Source organism: Schistocerca gregaria, chromosome 5 (genome assembly GCF_023897955.1).
Source record: "Schistocerca gregaria isolate iqSchGreg1 chromosome 5, iqSchGreg1.2, whole genome shotgun sequence".
Taxonomy (NCBI): Eukaryota; Metazoa; Arthropoda; class Insecta; order Orthoptera; family Acrididae; genus Schistocerca; species Schistocerca gregaria.
In genome coordinates, this window is record NC_064924.1 from 386,635,616 (window position 1) to 386,650,887 (window position 15,272).

Below are 15,272 nucleotides of genomic sequence, written 5' to 3' on the forward strand. Positions count from 1 at the left end.
TCATTATCAGTGACTGCATACACTATACAAACTTTGTTTCATAACACCTCACACACATACACACACACACACACACACACATTGTGACAGACATCTTGAATGATATTTAATGGAAATGAATTTTCTTATGAAAACAACAAGCAAAAAAACCTCAGACGACGCAACCAAATGCTTGGCAATCGACAGATATAAGAACATTGACGAAGTAATAACACTTCATTGACAAGAATTTATGAAACTTCCACAAAAATTGAAAGCGTTTCAGGAACTGTTAATCGAGTCACAAATCTGTGGTATCCTTTATTTTCAGATTGCTGATCTAACAGAGTATGAAGGAGAGCTTATATGACATTTGGAAAGTAGGAGAGAGATGCTGGCAGAACTGAAGTCTTGAGCACGACTCTTAGTCTAGGATAGTTCAGACGATAACTCTAATGTAAGCAAATGGTTGTGAAGTGGCGTCGCCAAAGTTGCATTTGGAAACCCGGCGTAACTGATCCTCTTGAAGATGGTTTACAAAGATAATAATGGTAGTAGTTGCGGGTTTACGTTGGAATCTCTGCTTGGTAGTCGGCAGCCATTGTACTGGAATTTGTACGAAGTGCTGTGTGTTTTTGTGGTAGTGATTCATGTTTATTATGCAAACGGGCTTATAATATCAGTTTCAGGTAAATTAAGTGTATATGTAATGAATTACAGGAATGCGTAACGTATGGGTCGTAAGTTTACTCACGTGTTGTTAAGGAGGCAGCCAGATCGTAGTTTAATTTTAGTTACCAGTTCGTTTTTGATTTGTAGCATCAACGTTTTACTTCAAATCTGTAAGGAATTCTTCGTCCTATGAGAATAAAAAACGCAGCACGACGGGTATATGAAATAAACAATGAATTGAAGGCACTTTGCCGTGATAACATTGTGTGATTGACAATAGAGTAGAAGAAACTTGCCCGCGCTAAGAATATTTGCTTCTTAGTTATACCGTTCGGTGGAGCGTCAGCTAACCTTCCGTTGGGCTTGGAGTTGATCGCACTCTGTTACAAATAACGTTGGTGTACTCAAAGCGGACTTGGAAGTTTGTGGTACACAATTTTACAACGTATTTGATGAACAGAAGTTAGGCGTCTTTGTTAAATGATCTACAATATCTTATTGTATTGTTTATTGTGGCTATTTATTGTATTGAAAAAGGGGCATTTTCATTAATCGTTTTTGACCACTAAGGTATTTCTGTTCTGACATAAAAGAAACAAACAGCGGTTTGTATTGTAGAAGGAAAGCAGTCTTTGACGTATTGAAATTATGAACTTGAGAACTGCAGGATGATGTATTACAACTGCATGTCGAGTACCAGACTCATCATTTAAACTATTGTTTTGAAAGTGTTGTCATGTGGATGTCAATGAAAACTAATGAAATGTGTTGCTGGACAAAACTTTGGTAGTTCCTCCTAGACCTTTTCTATTTACATTGCATTTCGACACTCATTTGCATTAGACAATATAATATCTTGTGTATGTACTTCGTGCTTCCTTTCTGTTTCAGTAAAATGCTTGCCATTGTACAATTCTGTAAAAGGTGCTGGTATGCATTAATGAAAATTGATTTGTGGATTGAAGAATTAATTGTGCTAGAATACTACTCAATTGCATTATGCTAGAAGTCTTTAAATTGAATTTTGCCTATTGATGTAAAATAATTAAAGTTTTTTCATATAGGAGAATGCTCGTAGTTTTTGGTTTAATTCCCCAGTAAGAGCTCAGTTTCAACCAGTAATGGAATAATGTATTTTTCACAAAATTTAATTGATTGAGATGATTGGAAATATGCTTCTTGAGATCACACTTATTTGTTTATAAACAGCACAGTCCAACCATGCAGGTTCACTGTTCTATGTCTATGGATATGTGTTTTAAGGATAGAGAGATGTGCAAATGAATTGTATGTGAAATTTTGTCTATCCATAAATTCTCCCACTTGTCCAAACAAATAAAAGTTGCATGAAGGGAATTTTCACAGTAAAGTAGACATCTGCTTTCTGCAGATAAAAGCTGCTGATAGTGGTCAGAAAGGTCGTAGATCATATTCAGATATTCTGTGCGAATAACATTTTTCTACCCCATATGTTGAAATGTTGTTAATGATCTTTTGTGAAATACGTATGTTTGTTCTTGTGAGAAAATAACACAAATTAGGCCTACTTCTTTTGTGTGACTGGCCCATTAATTTTCAGCTTTTGTCGCTTACGGGTGTTTGTTATGTGTACACCATTTTCTAACTATTAATTTAAATAGGTGTGTCTCACAAAGGTGGAACTGTGGTAGTGATGACAGACTGATCTATAGCATATCCCGATGTCTAAAACAGGTTGGAAAGTGACAGTTTAGCTGTGTGTTGTGAAACCAGTGAATGTGTATTTAAACCTAGGTTGTTGTGACAAACTTATATGTAGTGAAGCTGGACTTGTATTTTAGCTTTGAAGTTGATAGTTTCATTTCCGAATATTTTCTGTTGTGTTGGGAGTCCTTAAGTGTAGAGGCCTATGTATTGTCACATTGTATCCCTAATCAACTCCAAAAACAAAACCAGGGGCAGCACTGAAATACAACACTTACACTGAAAGCACATTTATTATGGACATTAACACGCAGATGGAACTGCGTCCTTGACATGCAGTATTGCAGAATATGCAAACATTATAAACACAAGGAATTTCTAGAACTTTCCAGAAATGACAGATACTTAATAACAAGTATTTTGCTGGTGATCAGGTTGGAGTCGGCGACTCACAGATTGCCACTAGAGGCGATAGTCACTACGGGCAGCACAGCTCATGGAATTGCTCCCTCTCCTGAGAAACAGCAATGCACTGTATTAGAAGTTCTCATTGGAACTGACTACAGTATCCTAGATTTATATATTATTAGTGGTTTTCATATGGCAGGTCTGGAGGATCGTTATGTTTGGTGCATGTTGTCATATTCTTTTCACTGTGATGAGCATCGAAGCTTTGAGATCATAAAGCGCTGCTTCAGTTTCCTTGAATGAGGAGACCATGGTGTTGACCTATGCCTCAGGACTGTAGTAGGGCCTCCTATGAAGGACATAGACAATGTCTCTTGACTTTTGTCTTATTGATGAAAGATCATAATCCTTATTTGGTGTCGGACACGTGATGGAAAATACCATACTGTGTAAAGTAGCACATAGTAGCTTTGCCAGTACTCGCACTTTCCACACAGAAGTACAAATCTATACCAAGCGTAGCAGGCTGTAGCTCACTTGCAGGTGCTTGGCTGGGTAGCATTCATAGTCTTTCTCCTCAGTGTGGAGGGCCTGTGTGTGAGCCAACTGTCTTAGTTCTGTGGTCCTGGTGATAAGGTGTTTAAATATTCATTCTGAGTATCATCCAGTTAAAATGGCAACATTCAGTGTATCCATTGTTGTTTTGGACTGTGTGACCACAGAGAAGAGAGAACAATGTGAGCTTGTAGCGTCTCTCTTCAATACATTATGTCTGACTGTCAGAATGGACAGCATTGTATTCCAGTCGCAGTTCACTGTAAACGTGCATCAAGAGAATCTCTGCCAACATGTTACTAAAGCTTCCTTAAGGCCATTTCTATGTGGGTGGTAGTTGTCATCCTGTGGGTCTTGTCACAGTGTGAAATTATCTCTGATATTAGTTTCAACTGAAAAATCTTTCTGTGATCAGAGATCATCACAAGGGGTGATCTGTGCTTCAAAATTTTGGCTTCAACAAGGAACATTGCAATTTCTGAAGCTTTGGCAGCTGACACAGCTTTGCTGATGGTGTAGGAGGTGAGGTAGTCAGTGTAATCTATTGTCCATTTATTTCCGTTTGTTGGCTTTGAGAACCTCTCCAGTTTAGGTGAATTGTGCAGCTGCAGGTGGAATCGGTATCAAATGCCCCAGAGATAATTGCAGCTCATGCTTCTGTCACTGGCATTCCTTACAACAGCTCAAGTAGTGTCTTAACAGATTGGTGGAGATCTGATCAGTGATACCTACATCTGATTTGTTCTAGTTTTCACAAATCCCAGGTGACTAGATGTTGGAGCATTGTGAATATACTTTGAGATAGGTTGTAAATGAACAGGGACGATGAGCAAAAATTTTTAGATGTATGGATATGTTTGATAAGAGTCTTTGGGTTTGATGACTGACATAAGAAAGGTGAGACTAAAGCTGTAAACAATATGGTGATGAAAGTATTATTGGTGATTTTTTTTCTTTTCGAATAGGCTAAGCTTCAAGTCTTTGTTTTAGTATCACATTCGTTGGCTTTACCAACTCACAACAAAACTGTTATTTTCCAACTTAACCTAGACATCAGGAAAAGCTACAGATCAGGCTGTCTCTACAGCTAGGTTTTTTTACTGTCATACTAGTTACGTAACTGGCATAGCTAGGGTATGTATTTATTCAAACAATGGAAAATTAAGGATGGAATGTATGTTGTTGTGGTCTTCAGTCCTGAGACTGGTTTGGTGCAGCTCTCCATGCTACTGTATCTTGTGCAAGCTTCTTCATCTCCCAGTACCTACTGCAACCTCCATCCTTCTGAGTCTGCTTAGTGTAGTAGTCATCTCTTGGTCTCCCTCTATGATTTTTACTCTCCACGCTGCCCTCTAATACTAAATTGCTGATCCCTTGATGCCTTAGAACATGTCCTAACAAACCGATCCCTTCTTCTGGTCAAGTTGTGCCACAAACTTCTCTTCTCCCCAATCCTATTCAATACTTCCTCATTAGTTGTGTGATCTACCCATCTAATCTTCAGCATTCATCTGTCGCACCACATTTCGAAAGCTTCTATTCTCTTCTTGTCCAAACTATTTATCGTCCATGTTTCACTTCCATACATGGCTACACTTCATACAAATACTTTCAGAAACGCTTTCCTTGCCATTGCCAGTCTACATTTTATATCCTCTCTACTTCGACCATCATCAGTTATTTTGCTCCCCAAATAGCAAAACTCCTTTACTACTTTAAGTGTCTCATTTCCTAATCTAATTCTCTCAGCATCATCCGACTTATTTCGACTACATTCCATTATCATCGTTTTGCTTTTGTTGATGTTCATCTTATATCCTCCTTTCAAGACACTATCCATTCCATCAACTGCTCTTCCAAGTCCTTTGCTGTCTCTGACAGAATTACTATGTCATCGGCGAACCTCGACATTTTTATTTCTTCTCCATGGATTTTAATACCTACTCCGAATTTTTCTTTTGTTTCCTTCACTGCTTGCTCAATACAAAGACTGAATAACATCGGGGAGAGGCTACAACCCTGTCTCACTCCCTTCCCAACCACAGCTTCCCTTTCATACCCCTCGACTCTTATAACTGCCATCTGGTTTCTGTACAAATTGTAAATAGCCTTTCGCTCCCTGTATTTTACCCCTGCTACCTTCAGAATTTGAAAGAGAGTATTCCAATCAACATTGTCAAAAGCTTTCTCTAAGTCTACAAATGCTAGAAACGTAGGTTTGCCCTTCCTTAATTTAGCTTCTAACATAAGTCGTAGGGTCAGTATTGCCTCACGTGTTCCAACATTTCTATGGAATCCAAACTGATCCTCCCCGAGGTCGGCTTCTACTAGTTTTTCCATTTGTCTGTAAAGAATTCGGGTTAGTATTTTGCAGCTGTGACTTATTAAACTGATAGTTCAGTAATTTTCACATCTGTCAACACCTGCTTTCTTTGGGATTGGAATTATTATATTCTTCTTGAAGTCTGAGGGTACTTCGCCTGTCTCATACATCTTGCTCACCAGATGGTAGAGTTTTGTCCCGACTGGTTCTCCCAAGGCCGTCAGTAGTTCCAATGGAATGTTGTCTACTCCCAGGGCCTTGTTTTGACTCGGGTCTTTCAGTGCTCTGTCAAACCCTTCACGCAGTATCGTATCTCCCATTTCATCTACATCTTCTTCCATTTCCATAATATTGTCCTCAAGTACATTGCCCTTGTATAGACCTTCTATATACTCCTTCCACCTTTCTGCTTTCCCTTCTTTGCTTAGAACTGGGTTTCCATCTTGGCTTTTGATGCTCATACAAGTGGTGGTCTTATCTCCAAAGGTCTCTTTAATTTTCCTGTAGGCAGTATCTATCTTACCCTAGTGAGATAAGCCTCTACATCCTTACATTTGTCCTCTAGCCATCCCTGCTTAGCCATTTTGCACTTCCTGTTGATCATGGAATGTAAAACAATATGAAAAGGGAAGTTGCTACTCACCATACAGCTGAAATGCTGAGTTGCAGATAGACACAACAAAATGACTGTCACAAATAAAGCTTTTGGCCAGTAAGGCCATCATCAAAAATAGATAACTGAAACACACACACACACACACACACACACACACACACACAGACTGCCGTCTTTGGCAACAGAAACCACATAAATTGCCTGAGGCCACAGTCGTGTGTGTGGGTTGCTTCTCAATTTTCCTCTTCCCACTTACTCTGTCCATCTTCTCCTGCCTTCTCTATGTCTATATTTTCTTTTGCTTTCTTTGTCCTTGTTACCACTCTCACCCCTGTATGTGGTAGTTGGTTCTTACCCCCCTCTGGCCCCACGCCTGCTCCTCCCTCTCTAACCCCACTCTTTCTCCCCCCGATGTTTCCCTTTACGATGACCTGGCTATTCCGGTGGGTTTGCTATTCCTGTATGGTCTTACCTTGCATTTCCTTCTTTTTGGCTTTTCGTGGTCCCCCTTAGTGTTTGAGCTTCCTTTCTAAATTGTTTCCGTACTATTTGAAATGAGACTCAAGTTTTCTTTGAACGGTTCAGCAACTATATCTTGAGTTGGGGGGTCGGTAATACGATCCAATTAATAGTTTACTTAACTTCTACCCATACTATTTCACAGGAACTATCTACTTCAATTTCACTACAAGGCAAACTACTTCTGACAGCAATAAATACTCCACCACCAACTGTATTTGATCTATCCTTTCTGAACACTGTTAGATCATTTGAAAAAATTTCGGCTGAACTTATTTCTGGCGTTGGCCAGCTTTCTGTACCTATAACTATTTGAGCTTTAGTGCTTTCTAGTAGGGCTTGAAGCTCTGGTTCTTTTTCAACACTGCTGCAACAGTTTACAACTACAATACTGATCGTTTCTACTACTAACTTACTGTGTTTTACCTGTCTCCTTTTAGACAGATGCACTTTCTGTGGTTGCTGAGGCCCTCCAACCTAAAAAACCTTCCAGTCCCATCCACACAGCCCCTGCTACCCATGTAGCCACTTCGTGTGTGTAATGGACTCCTGACCTATTAAGCAGAACCTGGGAACCCACCAACTGATGACGCAAGTCAAGGAATCTGCTGCCTACACAGTCACAGAACTGCCTGAGCCTCTGATTCAGACCATCCACTCATCTCTGCACCAAAGGACCACAGTTGATTCTATTGACGATGCTGCAGATGGTGAGCTCTGCCTTAATCTCGCAAGCAAGACTGGCAGTCTTTACCGTTTCCGCTAGCTGCCCGAAACCAGGGAGAATCTCCTCTGATCCAAAGCGACACACATCATTGGTACTGACATGAGCCACCACCTGCAGTTGGCTGCACCCTGTATTCTTCATGTCATCCAGAAGCTCCCTTTCCAGATCCAGAATGATTTCTCCCCCCCCATTATGCACACGGAGTGCACACTGGCTTCCTTCCCCTCCTTGGCAGCCACGTTCCTAAGGGTCCCCATTATGCGCCTAACATTGGAGCTCCCAACTATCAGCAAACCCACCCTCTGTGAATGCCCAGACCTTGCGGGCCAAGAAGCGCCCTCGAAGCGTCCTCTGAAACAGGGTGGACGACTACATCCGGCTCAGACACATCAGCAGCAACAGGTAACACCCGAAACCTGTTTGGCAAATGAACCTGGGAGGCTCTACGATCGGCTCCTTGGAAAGCTTATTTCTGCCTGCCAGATTTTGGAATAATCTACCACTTGACCACAGGTTGTCAACCTGAGTGCAGCTAGTACCCAGGGTGGCCGTGGGTCATGCTCTACGTCCTATGCATCCCTGCATTTGAACCCCCCCCCCCTCCCAGTGATGCTCCTTGGCAGCAGCCTCAAGCTGTGTGGTGGAAGCCAACACAGCCTGGAGCTGTGAGCGAAGGATTGCCCTCGCTCCTGTTTGGAGCTCAGAAAAATATCTAACAAACAAACCGTGTACTCGCTTACTAGCTCCAGGAATTTGAAGTGCTCTCTCACTAACGGTCTAAATGACACTGAGCTACACAAACTAAAACAAACAAAAGCCTGTACGATATAATGGTCGATAGCAATGGCGGTACTGTACACTACACTGTTATTAAAGTAAAAGCATGGGCCTAGTAAGCACTTGAGCGCACAAGAAATTACAAAAATAATCTAGTAACTACACAGGTATCTGTAAATAAGTCACTTTTATTGAAAACTCATAAAAATATATATCAAACGAACGGTGTACTCACCTTATTAGCAGTAGGAACATGAAGTGCTCTGTATCTGGTGGTCTATCCGACACTTGCTCTAAATGTTCAGAAATGTAAAATTTTTCACTTCACAAAATGAAAAAATGTAGTATACTATGACTATAATACCAACGAGAGTCACTGTTGGAATTGGTCAACTTGTACAAATACCTCGGTGTAACATTTTGTAGGGATATGAAATGGAATGATCATATGAGTTAGTCATGAGTAAAGCAGGTTGTGGACTTCGTTATATTAGTAGAATAGTGGGGAAGTGCAGTCAATCTGCAAAGGAAGTTGTTTACAAATAACTCTTGCAACCAGTTCTAGAATATTGGCGAAGTGTTTGGTACCCATACTCGATAGGACTAAGAGGGAATATTGAACATGTACAGAGGAGGGCAGCACGAATGGTCAAAGTTTGTTTAATCCATGGGGTAGTGTCACAGAGATACTGAAGGAACTGCATTGGAAGACTCTTGAAGATACACACAAACTATCTTGAAGAAGTCTATTAAGAACATTTCAAGAACCAGCTTTAAATGATTATTCTAGGAATGTACTACAGCCTCCTACTTACTGCTCACTCAGGGATCATGAGGATAAGATTAGAATAATTATTGTATACAAAGAGTCAGTCAAGCATTCTTTTCACAATGCATACATACATGCTGCAATGAGATGTACCATCTGCCATGCATCTCTTGGTGGTTTTCAGAGTGTAGATGTAGAAAAGAGTGGCTGATTAAATCAACCATTTGGCTGTTGGGCACCTACTGCTATACACTGAAGAGAGATGAAGACCTCACTCAACTATGGACAAACCACAGTCTGACATTGCATAACTTCGTTCTCTGTTTAGAGGACTGTGTGTCTTCTTATGGCACACAGATTTCAGTACATCAAATTTTGATTTTCTTCTGTATGTAAGCAATAGGGCAAAAGATATTGTCCTCAGTTTTGGCAGATAATGAAACAAATGTAGTATAACTTTCAGTATTTTATGAAATGCCTGATTTGCCCCCGAAATTGCTTTGGAGAAGTTTGTAATGTGTTATCAAGGTGGGAGATTGGCTCAACATTCTTTGTTAATCAGCCCGCTACACTTCCCTTAGTTGTTACTTCAGCTTTTTTCTGTATATCACTTAGGATTTCAACACCACATTTTCACATAGACAATTTTACACTCTCTGTGGCTGTGTGTTTGGGCATGTGGCTGCTGCATACTAGCTGGCAACACTGCCTGATGCCACAGACACTTTTTAATCACAAAGATGTTTTATGAAACCTGTAATCAGGTTACGCCTTGAAAGGAAACTGGGAGCAAGTTCTGGGCTCAAAATGCCAAACTGAATGCTGTACAGTGAATCCAGTGACTCTGAATGTTGGGCTTCATCCTGTAACAGGTATACCTTCTTATTTAAATGCTCCACCATGCTGTTGAAGCTTCCAGCAATATTCTTCAGTCCAGTGTGATAGATAGCCCTGTTCTTCATAGAGTGTGGCGAGCTACTCTGTAATCAGAATTATGACGCAACTTTAGCCCAACAGTGTGCTGAACACTGAAGTGGACTATATAGTTTAGCACTTTACGACTGATGGAAAATGTATAGGATAACAGATTAGTGTATGGTATATGTGACCAATGCTGCAACTGTAAACAATGAGCTATTTGATGTCAAGGGATCTTCTGTCAACCTGACATAATGGTAGTCTGCAACGTGAAGATGTTGCTGTACTGAAACTGGTTGCCAGAAAATTAATATATATTATAGCAAGTTATGCTATTCTGTAAATTTAATTCTTGTCGTTAGGAGAATAAACTTTTATTTTGCACCATAATATAATTAGATGTCTTCATGATTTATACCAATGTGTTTCCTGCCCTTTTGTACAATGCTTCGTCCCTCAACATTATTGTAACTATATCAGTGATCTCCTGTCAGATCACTTGCACAAAAATGTGGTTCTTTAGGACAATAGTTGCTTTTCTGGTAACTGTGGTTAAATGCTTCCTAGTATATGATGTTGTTGATGCATTTATTTCAAAGTGTATACACTTGTGACTTGGTTTTGTAAATGACACTTTTGCTCGTTTAGCGAAGTGGAATGTTTTAAAAGTGTAAACATTTGTAATGAAACAAACTTTATTGTATGCTGCAAATTTTTAATGCATGTTTCAGCTCAAATCATCGTCTTCATCAACGGCATATTGAATTTGATCTTAGGTGCATGCTCAAGCAAGGACACGCTATTTCTGTGAAATGATACACATAATGTACTAAAAACTACATGTAACTGAAGAGAGATTTCTGTGCTGAAGATAAGCCAAATCGGCTCAAAGCCAGTAACTGGATTTTTTTTTTTTAAAAAAAAAGGTGATTTGTTTTGTTTTTGTGTCATATTATACATTACATCAAATACTCTGATTAGACAAATGTCACACCTTCACTGCCTCAAGAAAATTCATCTTGTATTGTGTATCTGTCTTCATTCATACTTGATGCACATTAATGCAGATGAGTCTGTTACTACAGCTGTTCAGTATGTGTGCCAGGAGACATTTTTCACTTTTAAAATTGGGTGTGACGGGGAAGATGAAAACCTTGCTGTTGCTGAGCCCAGTTTTGCCTGTACAGATCAATATAATTCTGACCAAATATTTGCAGAAAAGCAATTAAGACCATTTCATCAAGTTATTTGGCATTCAGGAGTGCTAGATTGAATTATGCTTTACTTTTCCCCCAAGAGAGCAGGATTGTTCAAGTGTTGGGACAGACTTATTTTACAGAGAAAGTGTTGAATGGTATACAGATAATAGAGGTACTTGGTGCCCAGCTTTCAGGGTTACATTCTTTGCAGACTGCATGCAGTAGAAATGTGCTCTCAAAATGTTACAAATTTACTATGATTATTATAGACCTAAAGAACGCAACTTGGAAGATGATGATATAGATATCTGCTTGTCAAACTTTGACTCTGGAATAGGAGATCATATGTAATAGACCTCAGTATTATAGTTCTTAATATTACTTAAGTTTGTCTAACTTGGGTACCTGGAGCCATGTACACTTTGTGCCCACTAATAGTTTATGCATTGTCGATGCCAAAAGGTGCAGTAAATTGATTCCAGTGATTTTAAGGCAAGCAGTAGTAGTTTCAAAATAAAAATGAGGCACAATAGAAAACTCACAATTGAATTGTTATCATATATGAACGCAAAACTAGTGTTAAACTCAGCATTACAGCTAATATGAATAATTTATTTCGCTGTTTGGTTTTGAGTTAAAAAAAACTGATTTCAGTTTGTAGAACAAAAATGTGGTAAAGTATTTGCTCACTTTGGACAGCAAAAGCTGAGAGTAGGTGTTACACATTGTAAAATTATCTGACAATGATTTGATTGGATAACAGTGTTTGTAGAATTGGATGGATAAAAAAAAATTACTCACCAAATGGTGACAGGAGATAACACTTTTTCCTGGCTGAAGGGTTGAATGGGAAGGAAGAGGGATGAAGGAAAAGAACTAGCAAGGTTTAGAAGATGGAGGAGTTACACTAAAGTCTTTCAGGTTGTGGGGAAGACTTATGGGACAGGATGAGATGGTAATACTGATTGTTGGAGACTGTACCAGGTGAGGAAAATGGAAAGCGAAGTAGAGATGGAATTCAGTAAAAAAAAGTAGATAGGTCTTTAAGGGAGTAAAAAAGGAATAGTTACCAAGAAGAAATGCTGAGACTTAGGAAATTAACAGAAATTAAGGCCAGATGGATGGCAAGAACCAAGGACATGTAATACCAGTTTTCGCCTGTGGATGGGCGCTGATGACCACACTTTTTAGCGCCCGTAAACCTCAAACACACACACACTCGCCTGTGGAGCTCTGAGAAATTGTCAGTGAAGAATCTAGATGGCATGTGTGGTGAAACAGGTACCGAGTTCACGACTGTTATATTTAGAACTTACTCTGGAACAGGATAAGTATGTACCCTCTCTCTATGCCCTTTCATCCTAAACAATAACTTGGTGTAATCCTACCATTGTAGAAGGTCGAACAGTGTTAACATAACAGCTGGTATATGATGTGTCATTTCACAGGTGGCTCTCCCTTTGATAGCACAGTGCAGTGCTGCCTAACTCACCTCTACCAGCTAACCGCATCCCAGGACAATCTTACCTCAAATCATTTTTCCCTGCAATACAGGTTCCTTTTATTATTAAGATTTGTGGAGTTGTTTCAGATAACCTGGGTTTTGATTGACCCAAGTTTAGTTAACTGGCTTCTTACTGTATATGTTTTACCAGCTACTGGGCTGCTTTAGGTGATGGTAGGAGGTTGCATAGGGTATGTCTTACAGGGGTAGGAGCCATAGTGTATGGAAATGGGTGCAGAAGGAGCATAGATTCTGAGCAGGATATTGCGGAAGTTGTGAGGTGAGAGGGGGTTAGCGACAGTGAAAAGCTATTGTAGTGTAGTGGGATAACTGTCAGACGGACTGGGCCTCTTTCAGGGTATGATTTTAAGAAGTCATAACCTTATTGAAGGATCTGATTCATACATTCAAAACCAGGATACTACTTAGTGACAAGGTAAAATAAGTTGTTTTTTGAAGGGATCAGCAGACGGCTTGGGAAATCTGCTTCTAGATTAGGTTAGTGGGGTAATTATGCCCAGTGGAGGTGTGAGAAAGGTGTTGTAAAGAGTCTTCATCAGAACAAATATGTTTGCCTCGAACGCCAAGGCTGTATGGGAGGAAACATTTGACATGGATAGGATGACAACTGTCAAAAAGTAATACTGTTGTTTGTTAGTAGTTTTAATGTGAACAGAAGTGAACAGCTGATCCTCAGTAGGGATGAAAGCAACATCAAGGAAAGTGACGTGGGTTCAGAATAGGACCATGCAAAATTTAACGGAGATAATGTATTTAGAGATTCCAAAAACTTCTAACAAGTCAGCCTTTCCATGAGTCCATATGGCAAAAATCTCATCAATGTATATAAACCAAACCAGGCACTGAAGGCTCATGTAGGAGGCATTCCTGTGACACAAGAGACCCGTGAAAAGGTTGGCATAAGAAGGAGCCATCCTGGTTCCATTGTCCTGCAGTTAATTGTACTGCTTTCGAACAACAAACCTGACATTGAACCCTGCCTTGAACACTTCTGACCAATAACCCAATTCGCTCCACCATCTCTATCTCAAAATCACCATTTCCAAACCTAAGAATTCCTAAGATCCAGCATTGGTTTATAATCCTTGCTCAAGTTCCTACAACATAACCCTAACCTGTCCTCTGGCTCTTTATTTCCTAAATGCTGAAAACTTGCGCATTATCCTCCTAATGGACAAAAGATCTAGCACTGTGGTGCTTGACTGACGGGATATTTAAGGGAGGACCTGTGTCACCTTTATGTACAGCATTGGCCATCAAGACCCCATTCCTGTGATACAGACTGACCTACAGTCCCTCCATAAAACCTCACTCTCCTCACAAGGTCTAACCTCAATCCAAAGAACTTTTACCCCACCTGAATCATGCACTCCTACCTTCTACCTCTTCCTAAGATCCACAAACCAAATCACTTTGTTCATCACATGGTTTCTGGCTTCAAAGCATCCACAGAACTTGTATCTATTATAGTTGATAAGTGCCTGCAACCTGTAGTACAAAGACTCCCCTCCTTTATTAAAGAAACTGACTATTACCTAGATAATCTGAAATATGTGCCTTTCCCACACCCACCACACTTTTGATGCCGCTTCCCTCTGTATTAATGTCCCCCATGTACATGATCTGTCTGCTGCTGAACATTGCTTCATCCAGCACCCAAATGATCCAAGCCTAAGACTTCCTTCCTGCTCATCTTAAACAACTGAATTATGATCAGGGGCATGGCCATTGGAACCAGTGTGGCTCCTTTGACAACATTTTTATGGGTTGCTTGGAGTGGCTCTTCCTGGGACCCATAAGTTTTCAGCCCCTGGTTTGGTTTATATACATTGATGACATCTTTGCCATTTGGACTCATGGTGAGGTTGATCTGTTAAATTTGTGGAACCTCTAAATTAATTCTCCCAGTTAAATTTCAAATTGGCTTATTCTGAATTCCATGCCACATTCTTCTCACCAAATTGTAGCGACACATGTCTGTTCATTTTAAAGCCACTAGCAAACAACAGTACATATATTTGACAGCTGCCATCCTTTCCATGTCAAACATTCACTCCCGTATACAGACAAATGTGTTTGCTCAAATGCAGACTCTTTGCAGCAATACAACACCATTCTCACCTCAGCCTACACTGGAATAATTATCTCACCAGCCTTATCCAAAAACAGATTTCTGGTGGCATCACTTTCAGTCCTAGTATCGCTGATCCCTCCAAAAATCAACTTAGGTACCTCTTTTCACCTAGTATTATCGTGATGTACCTATAAATGAGCTACTTCAACAAGGCTATAACTGCCTGAAATCATGCCATAGGCTCATTCTGTCTGACAGTTTGCCCACTAAACCTAACATAGCTTTCCGCCCCCCACCTTTCCGCACCTTAAATCTTCGCAATATCTTGCTCAGACCCTATGCTCCTCTGTAACTGAATCCACTGTAATAGTTGCCCTATGCACCCTCCTGCCACCAACTATATAAGCCCAGTAACTGGTAAAACATATGCTATCAACAGAGGAGCCACCTGTGAAACAACACATCATTCACCAGCTTTTATGTAAACACTGTGCAGCATTTTAATATGGTGTAACTTATTACCACCAA

The 15,272-nt window shown here is 40.1% G+C and overlaps 1 protein-coding gene across 2 annotated transcripts in view; it reads left to right on the plus strand.

Moving 5' to 3' along the window:
- Window positions 1–547: 547 nt before the first annotated feature.
- LOC126271940 (RNA-binding protein 25) overlaps window positions 548–15,272 on the plus strand; it is a 180,700-nt gene continuing 165,975 nt past the window's right edge. The window contains exons 1-2 of one of the 2 annotated variants that reach the window (XM_049974363.1): window positions 548–668; window positions 10,678–10,872. The gene's annotated coding sequence lies outside the window, so the exon portion shown is untranslated. The remainder of the gene's footprint in view (window positions 669–10,677; window positions 10,873–15,272) is intronic. The other variant, XM_049974361.1, reaches the window with a different exon arrangement.